This window comes from Phyllostomus discolor, chromosome 12 (assembly GCF_004126475.2).
Source record: "Phyllostomus discolor isolate MPI-MPIP mPhyDis1 chromosome 12, mPhyDis1.pri.v3, whole genome shotgun sequence".
In the NCBI taxonomy this organism is placed as follows: Eukaryota; Metazoa; Chordata; class Mammalia; order Chiroptera; family Phyllostomidae; genus Phyllostomus; species Phyllostomus discolor.
This window is the reverse complement of record NC_040914.2, coordinates 76,155,208-76,176,059: the sequence shown is the minus strand read 5'-3', so window position 1 is coordinate 76,176,059 and position 20,852 is coordinate 76,155,208. Positions and strand designations below refer to the sequence as shown.

The 20,852-nt window shown below is 43.4% G+C and overlaps 1 protein-coding gene across 1 annotated transcript in view; it reads right to left on the bottom strand.

Moving 5' to 3' along the window:
* LOC114488252 (BTG3 associated nuclear protein) overlaps positions 1–17,630 on the bottom strand; it is a 123,724-nt gene extending 106,094 nt beyond the window's left edge. The window contains 1 exon segment of the mRNA XM_028501939.2: positions 17,466–17,630. The gene's annotated coding sequence lies outside the window, so the exon portion shown is untranslated.
* Positions 17,631–20,852: the final 3,222 nt, after the last annotated feature.

The window sequence follows — 20,852 nt, the reverse complement described above, 5'->3', positions numbered from 1 at the left end:
TGCGAGGCTGATGTGGCCACCCATGAAAATGAGTTTGACACCCCTGTTTAAGACAGTCCTCCCACCCCCCACAAAAATGTGTAAGTTTAAAATCAGGAAAAGAAGGTCAAATTAGCCACAGAGGACTGGTTCTTTCTCCTTAACAATTAATATATTTGATTAAATTTGCCACTTTTATTCATGCTTTCCAAACTATATAAACCTCCTCAAATATAAACCACAAAAAAAAAATGCAGGAAAGAGAAGCCGGATGTAAGCTGATCCCACAGCACCCACTGTCCTAATCCACACACGCACTTGTCTGAGGACCCCCCTTTACCTTCTTAAAATTAGATAGGCCCCAAAACCTTGTGCTTGAATGGGTATACCTACCAATAGTAATCACATTTGAAATTAGAACAGAAAATGTTTGAATATTTCTTTATTCATTTAAAAATTATAAAAACCAACATAGGACATATTAACATACAAAACATTTTTTATGAAAAATAACTGTAGTTTCCAAAACAACAAAAGCAGCAAAATCTTAACAAGAAGAGGGATATAATTCAGCATTTTTACAAGCCTTTTTAATGTCGGACTTAATGGGAAACAACTGGATTCTCTTATCTGCGTCAGCTTTCAATCTGTTGCAATAGATTGTTCTGGTTGGTGCATATGAAGAAATCCCAACCTTACACAGAGGTGCTGCTGGGGAAGGGAAAAGTATGTACTGTAATGGCCTTCGGGCAATTGCAGGTATTCTTTCATACAACACCAAAACTCAACAAGTGTCTAATTTTTCCCTAAAGGCCTGTTGCAATGTGGAATCTAAAACCATATCAGTGAACTTTGTACTTTGTGACTTTAAAATCCATTGGTCTGCTGTGCCCTTTAAATGGACCTTCATACAGGTGTGATTTTGTAACATTATGCATTTGTCATCTGGAAAATATTGATTCATGAGATATGCAGATCTTCTAAATGTTGTTTACTGTATATTATCAAAAGCATCACATTCGTTAATAGAAACCCTGATCTCATCGGAAAGTCGTTAAGTATTAGGAAGCTGTCAGGTTCAGAGCAGGAGATACAAGCTTTCTGAAATTCCAATTTCACTTGAAAGCTCAAATTTTATCACTGGCAATAGTGTTAGTACTTTCCTTGAAGTGGCAAGCTAATTTTGTTCATTTAGTAGGAAATTTTGGTCAAACTAGTCAATTCTACTCAATTATTCTTTTCTGGCAGTCCATGGAAAAAAAGTGGCTAGTTCAGCTAGCAACTCAAATAATTGCAGGAGGGCTTGTCCGCGAGGGAATCCTTTCAGTCCGAATCGCAGCACAAGTGCTTCCCACATATATCCTGTCTTGTCACAAAGAATATTTAAAAGAGGTGTACTCAAGTTGAGATTTAATAAAATGAACAATGTTCCCTGCTTCATCAAGGGCATTCTTAAGTGAAAAAGGTTTTTTTACAATTGCACGGCAGTAAATAATTCAATGGTACAACTGCAGTTTGAGGCCTCCACTTCAATTATGCAAAAGCAGCAGCAACTTGACCACCACTGACCCTGCACCATCAGTGCAAATGTCAACATGCAAAAAAGGCAATGACCCCTTACAATCATTATGGAAACTGGTTTGACCTCACAGACCCCCAGAAAGGTCTCAAGGACACCCCTGGGGTTCTGTGGACCACACTTGGACAACCACTGCTCTCAGGTACATCTCTAGAAAAAAAAACATAAAAACCACATATGCATTAATGTGAATTACAGATAAATTCTGCTATAAAATATAAACCATAAATGCATTTAAAAGTAACTTTTACTTGGTTTACCAACTGCCAAAGATAAATGTAAATATACTGCAGAAGCCTGAATATATCTTGCAACAAAAATTTTGGTTTTTACATACATAACACCCATATTTTAATTCTTTTCTTAGAGTTACTAAATTACTTACATTGTGAAGTATTTATTTTGATCAAATAAAATATGACATCTGCCAAAGATGAATAAGTTTAATAATGTACAATTGACTATAGGCTGTAACACCTTAACCTTATTTCTTAGTTCCAGGAGAAACTTGAATGAGTTTCTATGAACTCACTTACACAATTAATATGAGGTGATCTTTTTGCATTCATTCATACATTATTCAAAAAGTAATCACTGGGCACATACTGTATATACATATACCTAAACATATGCTACAAACATATAACCTCACCCCTAAGATGTGGACTAATGATGTAATAAGTCAAAGAAGTGACACTTGGGACCTACTGCTTAGTCAAGGCTAAAAACAGTGCTAGGGGAACACAGACTGAGACAGCTACTCCAGCCCCAGAAGATCAAGGAAGGCTACTGAGAACTGAGAGAGTCAGGAGGGGACAGGGCAGCAGCAGAGGGCGGGCGGGGGCAGATGTGCTGGCCAGGACTCGTGAAAAGTCCACAGCACAAAACAAATTAGCAGAGCTCTAATCTCGATGAACCGAGACTAAGACCTGCCATGTGCGGTGAGGTCCTAGGGATAGAGTGGGGTTCAGCCACAGAAAAAATTTCAGGGGAAATTTAAATATGGACAGCATCTTAAGTGACAGTGAAATTGTTGTTCATTTTTTAGTTGCAATTATGAAAAAGAATGCCCTTGCTCTCAGACATGAGCACTCAAACATTTAGGGGTGATCAAAGTTGATCTCTGCAACTTACTTTCAAATGCAGGGGAAAAACACACAAGGCAACATGCCAAACATCAACCCCTTGTGAATCTGGATGAAGGATATGCACCTGTATATTTGCTGCACTCTTCTAGCGGCTTTTCTCCAGATTCAAGTTAGGAGGCAGTGGTACAAAATCACTGATCTGGTGGAACACGCTCATGCTAGGTCAAGAGCTCCATGTTGGCAAACACTGCCCCACACCATGGTGATGCATGCTGTCAATGGGGAAAACTGGGTGTGGGATACATAAGAACAACCCGTACTATCTCTCATATCTGTAAACCTCGAATTATTCCAAAAGAAAACGTTTTAGAATAAGCAAATTTTTAGGAAACAAAAAAACAAAAATAATAAAACTCTCCAGTCTACCCTACCTGCCACCAGCTACCAGCATCACATCTCTCCTGCGCTGAACTGCTAGAGCACATTCTGGAGCCCATCTCCAACGCTGTCTCTTCCCTCTGCCTTCTGGATCCCAAACTAAAAATCTGGTTTCCAAACCCACTGTCACTGGAACTTTTCTCCAAGGAACCAGACGAGAGTCCTGTAATCAATGCCTGACTGCATCTTGGCACTGGGATTTCTTTTCCTTCTTCACTCAGACCACCCATCCAGATCTCCCTCCCTCTCCTGGGGCCTTGCTCCAAGGTCCACCTGAGATCTCTACCTTCCTCTGAAAGCTCTGTCCCTTGCAGAGCAGGTACATCCACCTGGCTGCTCCATGTCAGCTGGGTCACTCCAGCTACAATGCTTTGACTAACCAATAAGGCCCCTTCAGGGGTTCCAAGAAACAGAGGAGCACAATGGAAAGCACTATCTCCCAGGGGGTGCTGGCAGGCACCCACTTTGATTATGGGACTCACACCCATCTCTTCCAAATGTCTGTCTGCTGCCTTAAACTCTCACCAATGCTTTCCCTAGTCCAGTATTTCAAACCACCCTATACTCATTAAACAACAGACAATAAAATGCTCCAACATTTCCAAATTTGAAGTATTCTCATGTCCCTATTAGCTCTTTTTCCCCAAGAAGATTGCTCAAGGAGATGCCACTATATCCCAAATCCTCTGAGAAAGAACCCTGCAGACTCCTTTTTTGGTTAGCTCTGCTCTGTTCCACTGAAGTATCCAACCATCACCAGCCTTTATGGTTTCTTCACGCTTACAGCTTCCAACCTGACTCCCTCTTCCTCTCTCCCACTGAACCTGGTCTGCTGAGTGCCTCATCATCCATGAACTGGACTCTTCTCCAGTCCCTCTGATGTGTAGGTGTCATCTTTCTGGGACACACTCTAAAGTTGAGTCCACGGATCTGGCAGCCTGAGTGTCCCTTTGTCTCTCCCAAAGCCACAAAGGGCTGAGGCAGGAAGCCAAGGCCCTCTCATCCATCCTCTAAGTTTCAGAGTGAATTTTCCAACTCCCAGAGCCCAGCTCAGCACGTTCATGGCCCTCCTCTACCGAGAGCATCACATCTAAACTCCTCCATCCAGGTTTCAAGCCTTTCCCAGTCTGGCTCCCTCATCTGTCTGTATATAATCTTACTCACTCACTCGACAAATGCATTCTAAGGCAATGGTGGGCAAACTATTACCCCAAGGACCAAAACTATGATTCCACCTGTTTGTACAGCCCATGAGTCAAATCAAAAGAGCAATATTTCAAAATGTAAAATTACATGGAACTCAAATTTCAGTGTCCACAAATCAAGTTTTATGGGAACGCAGCCACATCTGCAATGCTGTCTATGGCTGCTTCGGGGCTGTAGTGGCTCCTCTGGTGGCTCGAAGTCTCACTTGAAGGTAAAAACAAGTACTCTGTGCCTGGGATCACCACTGCCATGAGCACCATGACGGGCGCACGGGAGCCATCCGCAAATACTTGTTCAGGGAATAAAGTAAAGACCCTCAGGCTCAAATGGTCAGACAGGTACAGATAATCATGAAATGTGTGCTTTGAGTCCCTGACAGCTCTTGCAATCCTTCAGCTGCAAGGACAGCAAAAATCTTGGTTCCAATCATCTTCTTATTTTAAAAAGTCAAAAGAAAGCAGTAAATACTGTATTTGGAGACCGCAGTTGATGCTCTCTCCTACTATCACTGCACTTGTACCTACATTTCTACAGTTAAAATGAAAAACATTCAGAGATGTGAAATGAATTAGGTGACGTAGGTTGATTTTTGTACCTCCATAGAAGAAAGTTACGTTTCAGAAAGACTTTATATTGATTTTGATTATTATATACTTAAAGCCAACTATAGCTCACTTAATGCTCAGATACTAAATTAGAGGTAAAATTTTAAAGTCATTTTCCCATGATAACATGTTCATATAAAAAATATTGGCCCTTAGGTAATAAAAACTCATACTCAACATTGCAAATTATCTAAAATCATCTAATTTAAAATTCTCAAAAAATTGTCACTAACAAATAATACACGGAAGTTACAACACTGTACAGTGATCACAATTCACAATACAAAGTACAAGAGAAAAGTCACCCCCCTGGAGACAAGAGGAGGGCGTCTGAAACCTAGTGACTGTTGAGAGCAGCGGCCGGGCCGGGCTGCGGGGCTCCCCACCCCCAGAGTGTGGGCCTGCATGTGACACTGGCAGGTTCCTCAGTGGCAGCACCAAGTCACGGTGCTTCTTGCACTTACAAGCGCACTTCACAGCCACAGCCAAGCTTTTAATCAGCAACTGATACTAATTTAAAACACCTCTAAGCTCCTGTCAAATTCTAAATTTCTAAGATTCTGTGATGTAAATTCATCAGACAAAATTCAGACTATATGGAAACTTCTATCAATTAAATCAGCAGCATTTGAGGCTGACAAGTATAAAAAGATACAGGACCTGGCACGTAAAGTTGATGATAATGCATAACAATAATTACAGGAGCTACCATTTATTGAATCCTAAGCACTACATTAAACGCGATCTCATTTAATCTTCACAGCCTTTGATGGAGGTGTGTCCCTATTTTATAGAGATAGGCCCATCCCTAACCGCTCCCCTTATCTGAAACATACATCATGCATATTTATGAGGACAGCAGAGAGCAGTGTAGGAGTGGCGGTGGGGTAGAAAGGAGTAGAGAATGCTCCCACAGTGACTCATTTTGTGTCTGGTTAACTAAGCTCAGAAGTTAGCCATCACCACATGTTCTCCTGCCCTTCTCTGGAGTTTGGGCTGGTGCATCCATCTGCCTCTCAGATCCCTCCAGAAATGAGAATCCTTTTATCGCCCATCCGCTCCTGCCGCTCATTGCCTCATACTACTAGGCTTGGGAGCGGGGTGGTCAGCAGCCCAGGGGTAAATGTCCTCCTAATCTCCTCTGTCCACCTCACAATTTTACAGAAACCGAACAAAACAACTAGCACATGCCAAAATGTTAAGGGGGGTTATAATCCTAACTAGCTACACAAAACAAAAGAAAATTAACTCCCAACTTGAAGTCATTAGAACAAGTAACAAACAAAAAAAAGTAACAGCAGCAAGTGGCAGATGCAGAAATCACTGCAAAGGTTTCTTACCCACACAACAGATGTCAGCAAGTGCAACCCCTCAGAGGCAGAGTGGGCGACCAAGCAGAATTAGTTAACGTGATCTAAGACAGAAAATGGACAGAAGTGTAGGGAGGCCCACGAAGATTATGTGGTGGACACTGGCTGACCCACGCAAGGCCCTGGCAGACATGTCCACATAGTATCACCACGGGAGCCAAATGTTCTTGGGAAAAAATATATTCATCAAAGTTCATAAAGGAGTCCCCTCTTCTTTCGCTATAAAGGACATTACTGGGATAATTAGTAAAATCTGAATTAGATCTGTTGCTTAGATAATAGAGCTACATCATTGATAAATTCCTAATTTTGATAACTGTACTGTGGTTATTTAAAGAACATTCTCGTTTTTAAGAAAGAGACACTTAGTCCTGGCTGGTGTGACTCAGTTGGTTAGAGTATCACCCTGTAATCAAAAGGCTGCAGGTTCAATTCCCAGTCAGGGCACACCCCTAGGTTGCAGGTTTGATCCCCAGTCCAAGTGCAGACACAATCCCTGGTCTGGGCATATATGGGAGGCAACCAACTGATGCTTCTCTCTTGCATCAATGTTTCTCTCTCTCCCTTCCTCTAAAAGCAATTTTAAAAAATGTCCTCAGGTGCCGATAAAAAAAAAATTGGACACAAATGTATTTTAAAGATAAAGAGATGCATTTTAACTGTTCAGAAAAAAATACATATGCACACATAACTGTAGAGAGGAGGAGCAAGGATAAAGCAAATAGAAAACATTAACATCTCAGAATCTAGAAGACTATACTGTAATTCTTTGTAATATTCTTGCAACTTCTGAGCCTGAAAGAAACCCAATTCCTATAAAGAGATGTTGAAACTTTTTCTCAAAAAAAAAAAAAGGCAGGATGGATAAAAGCATTTTCATTTGACCATAACTTTGCCAGTGCTAATTATACTTCTGAGAGGCTGCTACTGACATTTTCTTTCCAAGATTTTCTCGAAATAAACTACGCTTCTGACCTCCACTCTCAGTGACTTCACCAGACAGATGAGATGGTTCAGTGGACTCCTCCAGACTGCCCGAAGCTCTCCAGGTCAGCGGTGAAGCGCGTGGACAACAAAGGAGACTCGGAGAGTAACCCCTTACAGGACAGCACTCTGCTCGGCACCAGCTGAAGTGTGCCTCATTGTCATCTTACTGTTACTGAACTCCCCACCGTGACTCCTTTCTCCAACTTGCATTGGTATTTTTAGTCTAGAGCTTGGGGATCCAAAAACTACAACCTAAGAGCCAAATCTGGCCAAGTGCCAGTTTTTATAGGTAAGTTTTATTGAAAAACACCATGCCCGTGCAGGCTTCCACCCTCCAAGGGCAGAGTTAAGCTGCTGTGACAGAGACCTCCATCCCCCAAAGCCAAAAATATTTATCTGGCACTTCACAAAAAAGGTTGTTGACTTCTGCCCTAGTGTCCAATGATGTCAGCAGCATCAAAGAATCTTGAGACTGAGGGATAAAGAAATTAGAGACTATTATTGAAGAACAGTAATCTTGACCTCCTGAGAGGTGCCTCGGCTTTTACAGGATTTACCTCCAGATCTGGGTTGGCTTTTCCTGCTCCGCTTCCTGTTAACCATAAAGAGCAATTTCTGATTCAGGGCATAGGGGATTCACAGACATCCCAATGAGGCACAGCAGGCTTATTGAGCTCTTGAATGATCCCAGGAGAACCCACGAAGCAAGTTGAACTGGATTTTTTTTATTAACAACGACACACAGAGGAAGCCCCAAGCAGTGTGTATTTGCTTTCATCTTACTGTACGTCCTTGAGCTTCCTTTCTCCTCCCTAACGTATGACTGCATTTTATACAATTTCAAATTACACAAATTTAAATCACACAAATTTAAAATAATAGATATTAAGCCCTCATTTTGCAAAAAAATAAGCAAAATTAGTTGAATCCCGAAAATCTAAAAACATTTAATTTCAAGACCAGAAGACCAATTAATTGAAAGCTGTGTTTGCCCCTGATAGCTGCAACTTTTAAATGGTTAACAGGACATCCAGCCTTGTTGTCAGCTAGTCTAACCCAAGGGGAATGCGAGTTACTTGGCGTCTTCACACAAGTGTTCTGGATGGAAAATGAAGCCTAACATAGCACTTTGCTCCCGAGGCCCATCCCTGGCTCCCACTGATGCGAATTCCCGGGAGGAAGGCTTGGCAGCAGAAGGTCCCAACCTGGCCATCCACCTACCAATGGAACTGCAGGGCTGCACTCCGTGGTGACAGGAAGAACTGCTGCCCGAGTCCTCCCCTGCTCAACTAGTAAGACTGAGATGACTGTGCCTGGGCCACACTCAGGGGACATCAGTTCACTCAAACGAGGAAGTGCCAGCAGCACACATACCATGTTTTCACTGCCCGTGTATCCACACCCACTTCTAGTTCAGAAAGGTTAGCCTCTGCTTTGGTGGTTTTTCACATCGAGGGAAAACGAAAAATCACAAGACCACAAGCAGCACCTTCTGAAGCACACAATGTAAATCTTTATTACTGAAAGGTTTGCCAGGGCAGAGCCTGTGCCCAGTCACAGAGGCCACAGCCTGAACAGCTGAGTGCAGGCCCAGGTCTCCTGAACGCACTCTGGAGGGAAGTCTCGCCTCCACACCTACCTGAACCCTTCCGCCCACTTTCACTTTCAATGCATTATTCATGCTATTTAAAAGGCTAATACAAAATAACTTGGGACAAAGTAATGGTAGTCAATTTCCACATTCAATTCCACTTATCAACTTTTTCAGGGACTTAACTAAAAAACTTCTCCTCTCATCACCCTCTATGGCGTTTTCTGACAGATTTTATTCTTCCAAGATTGTGCCTTGTACGCAATCCAACCTTGTGGCTTATCTGTCTGGGGCACCGAGTCCCTCACACCCCCACCAGCCCCCTCAACCAATGTGAGGCTCCTTAAGGGGACAAGGCAAACCTCACTGTCTCCCCACCATGGAGGAAGATGGTCAAAAACACTTAAATCGATAAATGTGAAAGACACAGCAAATTGAAAATAGAGACCAATTCATGTGATTTGGGGCAAACTATCTGCTTGTGGCTTAAGAAGTTAATGAATGGTTCCACCATATTTTAACTCAAGATCATCCACAGGTTTCAAGCAATGGGAGGCTCCCGGTGCTGACATCAAGCTCTACTTCTTCTTAGAGACTTACTTTGAGGCACTATGCTGTAGATGCCCAACCTCAGCAGGGCCCTGGGGGGTTAAGTAGAGGTCAAGGGCAATTCCTCCTTGAGGAATGCTTCTTGCCTTCTATGACTAAGGACACCCTGTCTTCCAAGAGGACAGGCTGAGCACAGCCCTGGGAAGCGGACAGAGCCAAAGGCAAGGCAGAGGGCATGAAACGGGATGAGAATTGGAAGCTCTCATTTTTAAGCAGTTTCACAACCTGCACAAGACAAAAGTGGGAAACCCAAGAGTTAAGTGTTCTGTAAACTATCTGCTTGGGGGGATGAATAGTAATGGAAAAATACAATAAAAAAACACAACTATTTGGGAAGGCAGAGATGACTGCTAAGATTCTCCTCTTCTGTGATGTGCTGAATGAGCTCCAGGTACTGGCCACGAACAAGAAAACAAGTATAGCTCTTTAAGAGCAAATTGCAACCATATGGCCCCACTCAAGATTTGCTCTCAAAGTCTCTAAAACTCCTCACATCCCCCAAAACTGAGCATTTCAGAATGATCAGAGCACTTCTGACGAACAATTCATTATGTTATTTGTTTTTATTACCACCATGTATATGAAGTCATAGAACACAGGAACAATCTTTATTTACCTCTGGTATAGTGGGGACTTGTAAAGCTTTTATCTGAGACACTGTCATTGAGACCCTTAATATGGATTTTCCCCCCAGAAGTCTTTTCTTCAAAATGAGAAAACGTTTAATGTTTCCAAATTTAAGTAGTTATTAAAGTGGTTAAGTTACATGGGCATTTTACAGTCAGTCTTGCTCTGTCATGTACCATATTTAATTGTATAGCTAATGTTTCCAGGATACATACAGTATAGATCAAGCGTGTCAAACTCATTTTCACCAGGTGCCACATCAGCCTTGCAGTTGCCTTCAAAGGGCCGAATATAATTTTAGGACTGTAGAAATGTAACTACTCCTTAATGAGGGGCAAGGAGCTCAGCGCTGCCACCGAGTAGAAACAAGGTGCTCGGCCAGATAAAACAAGATGGAGGGCCGGATTCAGCCCACCAGCCTTGTGTTTGCCACCTGTGATACAGATGAAGATCATAAGGAAAAATTAAGGCTAATAAGCTATAACAGGTGTTATCAATAAACCATTAATATAAACTCATCTAGAACCTGTGCCTAACACACCTATTTACCAGCCCACAAAACAAGGTTTGTGGTTCATTATCTCTTATTTCCTTGGCAACAATCTAGCACAGGAAGTATTTCTTCAGCATCAAAGTGAATATACAACACCTGGCAATCTTCTTAAATGCAAATTGAGTCTGTCTTTCAAGATTGGACACTTCCACTCATGGCCACGTTCCATCTAGAGAATAACTAGAAATGACCTAAATGACCAACAATAAAAGAACAGCTAAACAAGTAATGATCCATCCACTCAAAGAAATATTATATATCCATTACAGCTTATCATGAGAACTACAGAAACAGGGAAAATAACAATGTCATATTTTTTAAGTGAAAGTCACTGAAAGTTATGTACGTATGTAGTCAAATCATATTATAAAAGTGTCTTTTAAAGATAAAAAACTGGAAAAGTATTCTCAGATGTACAACATTAATGTGATAGGATTAGAGGGGTTTTTTTTCAGAATTTTATTTTATGTTGATATGCTGCTTTACAACAATAAATGAAAATATTTGGGAAAAGTGTAGGTTTTTAAGAAAAAGAACTATTTGCTTTATCCTGAAAATCAATCTGGAAAAAAGCATATGCACTTAAAAAACAGCTGATCAGCCCTGGCTGGTGTAGCTCAGTGGACTAAGCATGGGCCTGCAAACCAAAGTGTTTCTGGTTCGAATCCCAGTCAAGGCACATGCCTGGGTTTTGGGCCAGGTCCCCAGTAGGGGGCACATGAGAGGTAACCACACATTGATGTTTCACTCCCCCTCTTTCTCCCTCCCTTGCCCTCTATCTAAAAATAAATAAATAAAATCTTCAAAACAAAACAAAAGAGTAGATCAGAAAAAGATCCCCAGACTACTATTTGGTAAGGGGGAATACCACAAGAAATGAGAGAAAGTTTATTAAGTTTATAATTTTTTTCAATTATATCAAAACCTGAAGTTTATTTCTGGAAGTAGTATTCATAATCAACTTTAAACCTCAGTGGAAGAGAAAGAAGCGTGGAAACCATTCCCATTTGCCTTTTATACATTTTCTGACAGCCTTTGTAAGGTTTTATCTCAGCTGATACTGATAATTACACCACCTAGGTGATGACCCAAGAATTTGGGGTATATTCTCAGAAAAGAAATTAGCTTTCTCAAAAATATCTGGGACTGCCTTCTCCTAACAAAATAAAATAAAACAAAAATTTTTAAAAAGACTTTTATTGAATTTGTCACAATATTGCTTGTTTTAGAAGAAAAAGATCAGTTCACAAAACTGGGAGTACTATTAGCCCAAATGAGTCATTTTTCTTTAACTTCTGGGGAAAACCATTATGATACAAATCACTTCTCTACTACACAGCTTATCATTTTAAGTTACTTAAAACCTCAGAAAATTCATTAAGTGAATGCTAACTGAAATAGATTTGGAAAATATATTCATATCATTTCTTTGGTTCTCTGCATTTTGATCATGGCAGTAACTTTGTTTGCTATTATTTTGTACATGTTAATAAAGTGTATGCATATAAGCTCTCTGCTTCCCGAGAGAGATGAGTCTCAGTTTCCAAATCTGTAAAATAGCAGCAACCTGTTTCTGTGAAGATCACATGCCGTCATGTCTGTAAAAAGCTTAACGCAGGCAACCAGTAAGCACTAAGTAGGGGAGAGCTAGCACCCTGAGATGGAGAAGCATACAATCCTGAAGCCATATTGCCTGCTTTACAGAGCAGCTCCATTACTCGTAAGTCACTTCAACTTCCTGTGCCTGAATCTTCACCTATCAAGTAACAGCGCCTACCCCACAACGTTGCTACACAGAACAAATGAGTTTGCATATGCAGAGCACTCAGGGCAGTGCCTGGCATATATTCAGTGCTCACTACACTGCAAACCAATGAGGCAGGCCTCAGAAGGAACCAAACCTGCTGACATCTTGATATCAGATTTCCAGTCTCCAGGAACTATGAGAAAATAAATTTCAGTTAAACAAAAAACCCAAAAAACCTGGAAAAGCACTTGTCATTACTTTGGTGAATGTCCCTCAATTTGAGTTTTCTCATGACTAGACTGAGGGTATGTATTTCTGACTCAGTGCGTCATACCAGGTCACATGATGTCACTCTGTCTTATTACTGGCAATGTTAGGGTGGTCTCTGCCAGGCTCTTCACTGTGAAGTTACCATTTTTCCCTTTGCAATTTATAAATATATTGGAGGAGATACTTTGGGGCTATATAAATATCACAGATTGGAGGAGACTTAAGGAGACATGACAAATGAACAGTGGGATCCTGGAGTAGATCCTGAAACAGAAAAAGGACATTAGCGGAAAACTGATGAAGTTCAATAAGGTCTGTAATTTAGTTAATATACTGTGCCGATATTAATTTTCTGGTTTTCCTAAGGATATTAGACTATGTAAGATGTCAGCATTAGGGAAAGTAGGTGAAGGGAGTAGAGAAGCTCTCTAAACAATTTTTACAACTATTTTCTAAGTCTAAACCTACTTCAAAATTAAGCTTACAAAAGCTGCAGATTCTGAATCCATATGTCTGGACAGGGCCTGAGTCTGCAACTCTCTAAAATGCCCCATGCTGGTGATGCTGCTGGCCCATGGACCACTTCACTAGACAAGGCCTAGGCAAACACAGCTGATGCATTTCCCAGTGCACAATTTTCAAAGGACAATCAATTAAAATACATCAAGATTATACTTCAAGTACAGTAATCACTCCTTAACTGGAGGCATTCCTTACATTTTGGCACACTGAAATGTTCTTTTAGTACAATGATACAGTGAAAAGCCAACTGAAGAATCTGAAATCACAATCTTTGCTACAAGGCCCATCTATGGTTGTCCTTCCCCAGTGGGGCCTGGCACCCGCCAATGCTGCAGAGACAGGAGAACCTCCACAAGGAATGCGCGCCATCTGCCCACACTTGCAATATGGAAGCTGACATGGGGATCATAACTGACCCCAGGTCCACTGACGGTGGACGCCATCACCTAGGCCACTCAGAGGCAGGAGAGGGGAGCACAGTAATGGCAGCACAGGTTCTGGAATTCCTACTCATAGTAAGGGACTGGCCAGTACACATGGGACCTCTGCTCATCCCATTAAAATGATTTTTAACATTGTCAAATAAACCCATAAGAAATAAAATAAAACGGCAGACGAGATATTGCAAATTTCTGGCAGGCTAAGAGATTCTAACAAGGGCAAAGGGAATGGCAGTCTGAAGCACACAAGAGCGGGCACAGGCAGAGGAGGGCCCTCTGCAGAGAGCGAGGGCTGCGCCTGCACACAGAAGACAGTCCTGGCACACAAGAGCTACACGAGGGGACTCCTAGACCAAGTGGTGCACCCCCTAACTGAAGGGGTCTTCCTTAAGCAGAAAGGCCCAAAGAAGACCTGCCATCTGGCATTCCAGCTCCAAGCAGAGTAACAAGTTCCCAACCACCCACAGGGAGACCCACACATTTTCAAAGCCAGCCCTCAGACTCAGATTCATCCGCTTCCTCTTGCTTTAGACAACAACAATTACCAATAATTAAGTAGTACTCGCCATATGAAGCAAAAAGCCAGTATTTTTAAAAGGACAACAGTGACACTAGATGAAACAAGAAATCAGAGAACCAAAAAAAAAAAAAAAGAACTGAAAAAAGTCCTTATTAGTACCCTCAGTATCAAGGAGATGATGCACAAAAACAATAAGCTACTATGAAAAAGGACAGAACAAATATACTCTTGGAAATTAAAATTTCAATAATGGCAATAAATTTAAAATAGAGTTGGAATAAGAACTGAAAGTCTTCTCCCGGAAATAAGAATAAAATAACACAGGAAGAAAATAAAGACAAGAGATTCAGAGGGTCAAGGTGTCCATCATCAAACTAACAGGAACTTGGAAAGGTGAAGAGTAAAAGAGTAGAAGAAATTCTCAAATAAATGATACAAGAGACTTTCTCAGAGCAGAAGGACAAGCCCCCAGGATCAAAGAGCATGTCTTTTGGCACTCTGGAAATACCCTAAAACCAGAGGATCCTAAAAAGTTACCCAAAAGGAATACTGCGACTTGGCTAAAGGTTCTCACTGAAATGAAGAAAGCCAAGATTAAAACACAGAGTCCTGAACAACCCCAGGTGTGCAACAAAGGAAAGCATTAGGATGACGCCTGTGCCAGCGTGGAGTAATCAGTCCCGATCAGAAAAAGAGGACAGAGGGCTGGAGAGGTAAGGTTAGAGAGATCTGACACTTCTCCTTGGAAATTTAAAACAATGTAAGAAGTTGATGGAAGCAGACAATGCAAAGAAAAAGAAAGGCCTTTACAAACAATAGAAAAAGCAAACAGCTGTATTAGAAGGGAAATGCACTACTTGGCTGGGAAGCAAGAATATTTGCACAGTTATAAACAATTTAAGTTCATTGAACTAGTGAATTCAGGGGGTAGAAAAAGTGGGATATGATGTGAAGAGCTAAATCATATTATCGTAACAAAGTCAAAAACGTGTACAATGAATAATTGTTTAGAGCTATGAATAACTTCTTGAAGAAACAAAAAGATGGAAGTCTCTGAGAAGGGGGACTAAAAGGTGGGATGGGGACTGTTGCTTCTCACTCTAAGTTTTTCACGACATTTCATCATGTACATTACTTTAAAATATTAAATATATAAAGCCCGGCTGGTGTAGCTCAGTGGATTGAGCTCGGGCTGCGAACCAAAGTGTCGCAGGTTCGATTCCCAGCCAGGGTACATGCCTCGGTTGCAGGCCATGACCCCCAGCAACTGCACATTGATGTTTCTCTCTCTCCCTCCCTTCCCTCTCTAAAAATAAATAAGTATTTTTAAAATATTAAATATATGTATGTTTAATTTTTTAAGGATATTCAAACCTTGGCTCTGTGTGTCTTAGGCAAGTCACTTAACCTCCCTGAGTCTCCGTCGCCTCACCCACCACACAGGGCAATCTCTAGCTCATCGGGCCACTGTGATGAGGGACACTGTACATGAACAGCGCACTCCCAGACACAACGCATGATCCGTAAATGGCAGCTGCTTTTTTAAAAAGTGAAGCCAACGATGGCAGAATACATGACAAGAACATATGAACTGCAGAACAAAGGGGAAACAGAGCTGAACGTATAGAATTAAATTTATAGGCAGTTTCAGTGTTTTGTTTTACCACTGGGTATTGGTACCAGGGTTGTCCTACAAGCTGCATGTAAAGTGATCAATCATCTACTTCGGGATGTACTGTTTCCCTCCCTTGGGAAGAAAACCAGCCTGCGCTCGGCCCTTTGACTCGCCCTCCCCCTCCCCCCGTCTCAGAAAGCAGGGGAATAGCGCCATTGAGAACCACTCAAATATCCTAAGTTATTTTTGTTTCCTGAACTTCCAGTTACAACTCTACCCTTAGAAAGGACTGTCTCCTCTCATCAATTGGTTTGGTTTAGTGCTAGTTTTACCAACCCAATCAGGCTTTGGAGTACATTCAAAGGCATTTGGGAAGAACAGGTAACTGCAAAGAGAGAGCAATCACCTGCTCCACCGCCAGACTCTAAACTGTGCCCTCCCTGGTCCGGGCAGGAAAGCCCTCTATCCCTCGAAGTCACTCTTGTTGACAGTTTTTCGGGGAATATTTACTTTTCCCATATCAAAGTAATCCCTACCGTCCCATCAGAAACAAATCGGTCCTCTATTAAGGCAATGTGTCCAATTCGCTCACACAGTGGAGGTGGAATGCACGTCTTTTTTAGCCATGGGGTCACATTCCCAAAGGATTAAACCACAGAAATAGCAACAAGTATGGGGGGGGGGGGGCTGAAATCCTCATTCATCAAGGTCTGGATAACGGGATCCGATCATCTCTGACGTCTAAAGTTGTCTATTCCTAACCCGGCACCTTATGCCCCTATTTCCCTTTGTGAAACTATAAGCAAATTAAGAGGATGCTGTTTGTGTTCCTGACTCTAGGGGCTCCATCTCACACTGGTAACTCAGGATGCCAGCCAGTCGGAAGTCGGACTGACAGGAACTACCACACCGCAGGGTCCTCCTCTGGGTGCTTTTCAGTTTCCCATTTCCCATAGAAGTGAGACCCAGCCCGCCCCCTCCTGTAACTGCAAGCCGTCAGTCTGCAGGGCAGCCTTCGGGACGTCTGGGAGCAACTATCGCAGGGCTGCTCCCCAAGTTTATAGGCAGCTGGCAGGGTCTCGGGGACCGGACCTGTCACCCGGACCGTCCTACGCGGCGCACCGCACGGGGGCGGAGGGGAGGGAGGCAGATTGCAAGTGCAAAAGAAAATTAATGACAAGAAAACAAGAGCCTCCTCTGGGAAGAAAACAAGCCTGCGCTCGGCCCTTTGACCCAGCCGCCCCGGTATCCGAATGCTAGGGGTAGAGCGCCGTGCGCCCACGGGAGAACGCAGGGACTGGGGGGCCGCAGAACCCGGGGGGGCTGACAGAGCTGAGGGCGCGCCAGGAGGGGCTAAGAGGAGCAGCGGGGGTTAAGGTGGTGCCGGCAGGACTAAGAGGCGCGGTGGTGCCCGGGGACGCCGAGACCGTTGGGACGTCCGGAGGGGCTGACAAGGCTGAGAGGAACGGCGAGGGGGGAAAGAGTACCCGCAGATAAAGGGGGGAGGGCGGCGGGGCCCGGGGGCGCTGAAGGGGCAACCGGACGGAGGCAGCGGGCCGTTGGCGGGCCAGGCAGGGAGTCCTAGGTAGGGGTGACGAGCGCGGGAGCCGCGGCCGGAGGAGGGCGAAGGGAGGAGGGAAGAGGGGAGATCTCGCTCTCGCTCTCGCCCCGCGGGAAGGGGGAGGTGGAGACGCGACCGGCTGCGGGAGCTGCAATTACCGTGTGGGCTGCGGAATTCTCGTGGTGTTTGTCGGGGAGCTGCGATAATGGCGCCCGTCCTCGCGAGAGAAGCAGTCGATCTGCGCAGGCGCTACGAGTCGCTTCCCGCGGCCCTCCGCCCTGCACAGTCTGCGCAGGTTCCCGGGACCGTGCTCGGAGAGCCGGGGCGGAGCTTACAGCCCTAGGCCTCTAGCTTGCGCTGTCGCCCCGCGCCGGTGACACCCGAGCATGCGCACGCGTCCTGCTCCCGCACCCGGTTTGGACCTCCGAAGAGTTCTTACTTAGACAGGGTGCGCCCGGCTTTCTCGGTAGCCGGTGAGAAGTCGCCTCGGTGGGCTGTTGGAGGAATTTGCATTTTCTTTGAGATTGAATGAATAGGAATTAGTCCCCCAACGACTACATATCCCGGAGGTCCCTGCGCGAGTTGCGAGCGGTGCATTCTAGGACTCGTAGTCCCGGCCTCTGCGCTATGCCTGCTGGTACTGGTAGTCTCTTCATACTCTGGTCGCCGGGTCCGCGCTGTTGGTTGCTGGGACTTGTAGTTCATATGCTCGGGGTCTCTGCTCCAGGAGCGTGCAATCGTTTCCTCTCTGACGGGATTCCCCCCCGGCAAAAATTGGTGTTGCTCAAGGGTTTCCAGTATCATAAATACAATCTTGAGTGCACGTGCGTGGTAAAAATCTATTTATTATATGTGGTATATTTTTATATGTAATTAATATGTGCCAATATAATAATATGTGCCAATGTAAATGTAAGCTATATGAATATAAATATAGTATGAATGTTGCTATAATATATTTATATAGTATAACTACGCGTTTGTGGGTACTCGTAGAAAAAAATCCCAAATTATGGACAATTCCCAGGAATGTTATTTCTATTCACTGGCATCATCTTTGCTTTTCATGTGTGCTGGAATTACCACTGCTTTTCATTTTTCTTCTTTATACTTGCCTGTATTTTCTGAGTTGTTTACACTGAGCAAGAATTTCTTTGATCATCCAAACGCAAGACGATGGAACTATTTTCATTTGGTAAAAAAAAAATGCTTTATATGAGTTTCTTGCTCATTTCCTTTTTGCCAATAATAAAAACCTGATTTAGGGCAGCAAACAGCTGTGCAACCTTGGGCAACCTCGTTAAGTCTTTTCCAGAATTATCACTCAGGGTTTCTGCTGAGGCTGGTCACTGGATTCCTTTGCAGGAAAAATGCCTTAAAGAAATACCAAAGAAGAACCACAGAAGGTCGTCTGGAAAAGCTACCGATATGGAAATAAGATAAATCCTAAGTGGAAATGAGAAGCCCATAGAGGTTGGAAAAATTGCTCAGTAAGCTCACATGGCTGGAAAGAGACAAAAGCAGGATTTGGAATCCCAAACACTGGAGTGCACTCACACAGAGGTTTGGAGGGTTCCAAACAATCACCATAGACATCGTGAGATGGGGCCTGGAGCAAGTTCTAGACAGCTGTGCCTTCTACCCACTGCCTCAGTCACAGCCAAACAGAAACACTCGGCCATATAAGAATTCTTAACATGCTGCATTTGACAGAAAAGCAGATAAACTTAGAATTATGTTTTTCATATTATTTCAAAGTATCACAAAATCCTCACTTGTAGCTCTCTCCCAGGTATGGGTTTGCCTGCTCCTTCCCACCCAGGCCTTGCACACTGCTTGGCTCCAAGACACTGATGACTAAGTCAGGGTCAAAAATTAAATCAATCAAAATTATAATTGGGCCCTGGCTGGCGTAGCTCAGTGGATTGAGCGCGGGCTGCGAACCAAAGCATCGCAGGTTCAATTCCCAGTCAGGGCACATGCCTGGGTTGCAGGCCACGGCCCACAGCAACCACACATTGATGTTTCTCTCTCTCTCTCTCTCTCTTTCTCCCTTCCCTCTCTAAAAATAAATAAATAAAATATTTTTTAAAATCTTTTTAAAAAGCCTTAAAAAATTATAATTGTGCTGGGTTGGAGTCACTGACTTCTCTTTTTTGTTTGCAGTTTTTCAGATTTATTTATTTTTCATTTTGCTGCCCAGGAAGCTCAACTAGAGGAAGGTGTCAATATTCATATCCAGCTGGTTAAAACAAAAAATTTAAATAGTTTGAAATTGGCAAAGACAGCTGTCTACCAATGAAGAGTCACTCCATGACCACAGAGGACCCTTCTCCCTGCCAATCAGGTTATATAAGAATCCAGTGGAAGTTCCTGAAGTTAATTAGGCTGAAGTCATGTAGGTGGGGACTTTATAGGAAGAGAGGGAGGTGCACTCTGGCCTGAATGGCACCAGAAATCAGGGACTACCTAGATGTACATGCACTGGGCACTTGCAAAGATCTCAAAGACACCTTCCTCAATACCAGGTAATGCCCACCTTAGCACAACCTGGAATCCTTCAGAATGGTTCTGTTCCTGAAGATGTCACTAGGGTAGAGAAAAGTGGCTTATTCATGAAGCCCTTAGTTGCCAAAAAAATTTCTCTGGAAAACTGAGCACACCTGTTCATAGCAGGCCTGACCTGGGCTTTGTATTCAAGCTCTTCTACAGTGAGTGGTTGAGCTTCACACTCACAGCTCGTGAGGATCTGGGGAGGAATCAAGAAGCAGAGTTTGTAAAGGGTTTAGCCAAGTATCTGACTCAGGAAATTACATATTACCACGTGTTGATTTACCATGCCTTGAGCCACAACTGTCTTAGTTTAATCCTCCTTCTTTGTGAAGAACATCAAGTTCAGAGAGATTAAGTTACACACCCCAGGTCACACAGCCACTAGAACTTTGAGGAGCAAGGTTGTGAGATGTGGCAGTAAAGGTAGTTAGGATGCAGGCTGTGCAGGTAGCTCCCTGTTGGCCAAGAGACAAGTTTTGTCTTGATCCTAAAAATGATGGGAAGCCTTTACAAGGTTTGGGGCAAGAGTGAATATGATCACATTTGCATTTTCAAAAGTCGCTCTGGCTGGAGTGTTGGAAAATAAACACTCCAGGGGTAGGGAGGACGGGTCCTGAGTAGATTTGGGGAGAGTACTGGAGGAAGCTGTGGCAGGGTTCCAGGCAAGAGATGAGGAAGACCTGCACCAGGACGAGCCTAGATTTGGATGCAGAGAATTGGACAGAATCAAGAGATTCCAAGGGGTGAAATCAATAGGGATGACAAACATTGAGGGCAGAGTAAGGGAGAGGAGGCAGCTGGGATGCCAAATGGGCCTACATTCATGTGAAATTGGATGGTCGGAAGCACCACTCCCTGAGGTGGGGAACCCTGGGTGCCACTGACCACCATGGTTGTGGAGACTGCCAGGAACAATGCTCTGTTGTTGCTCCAGCCAAGGGGGCCTCTTCTGTGATTTCTCCCCCACCCCAGGGCACTTTTGTCTACTTCAC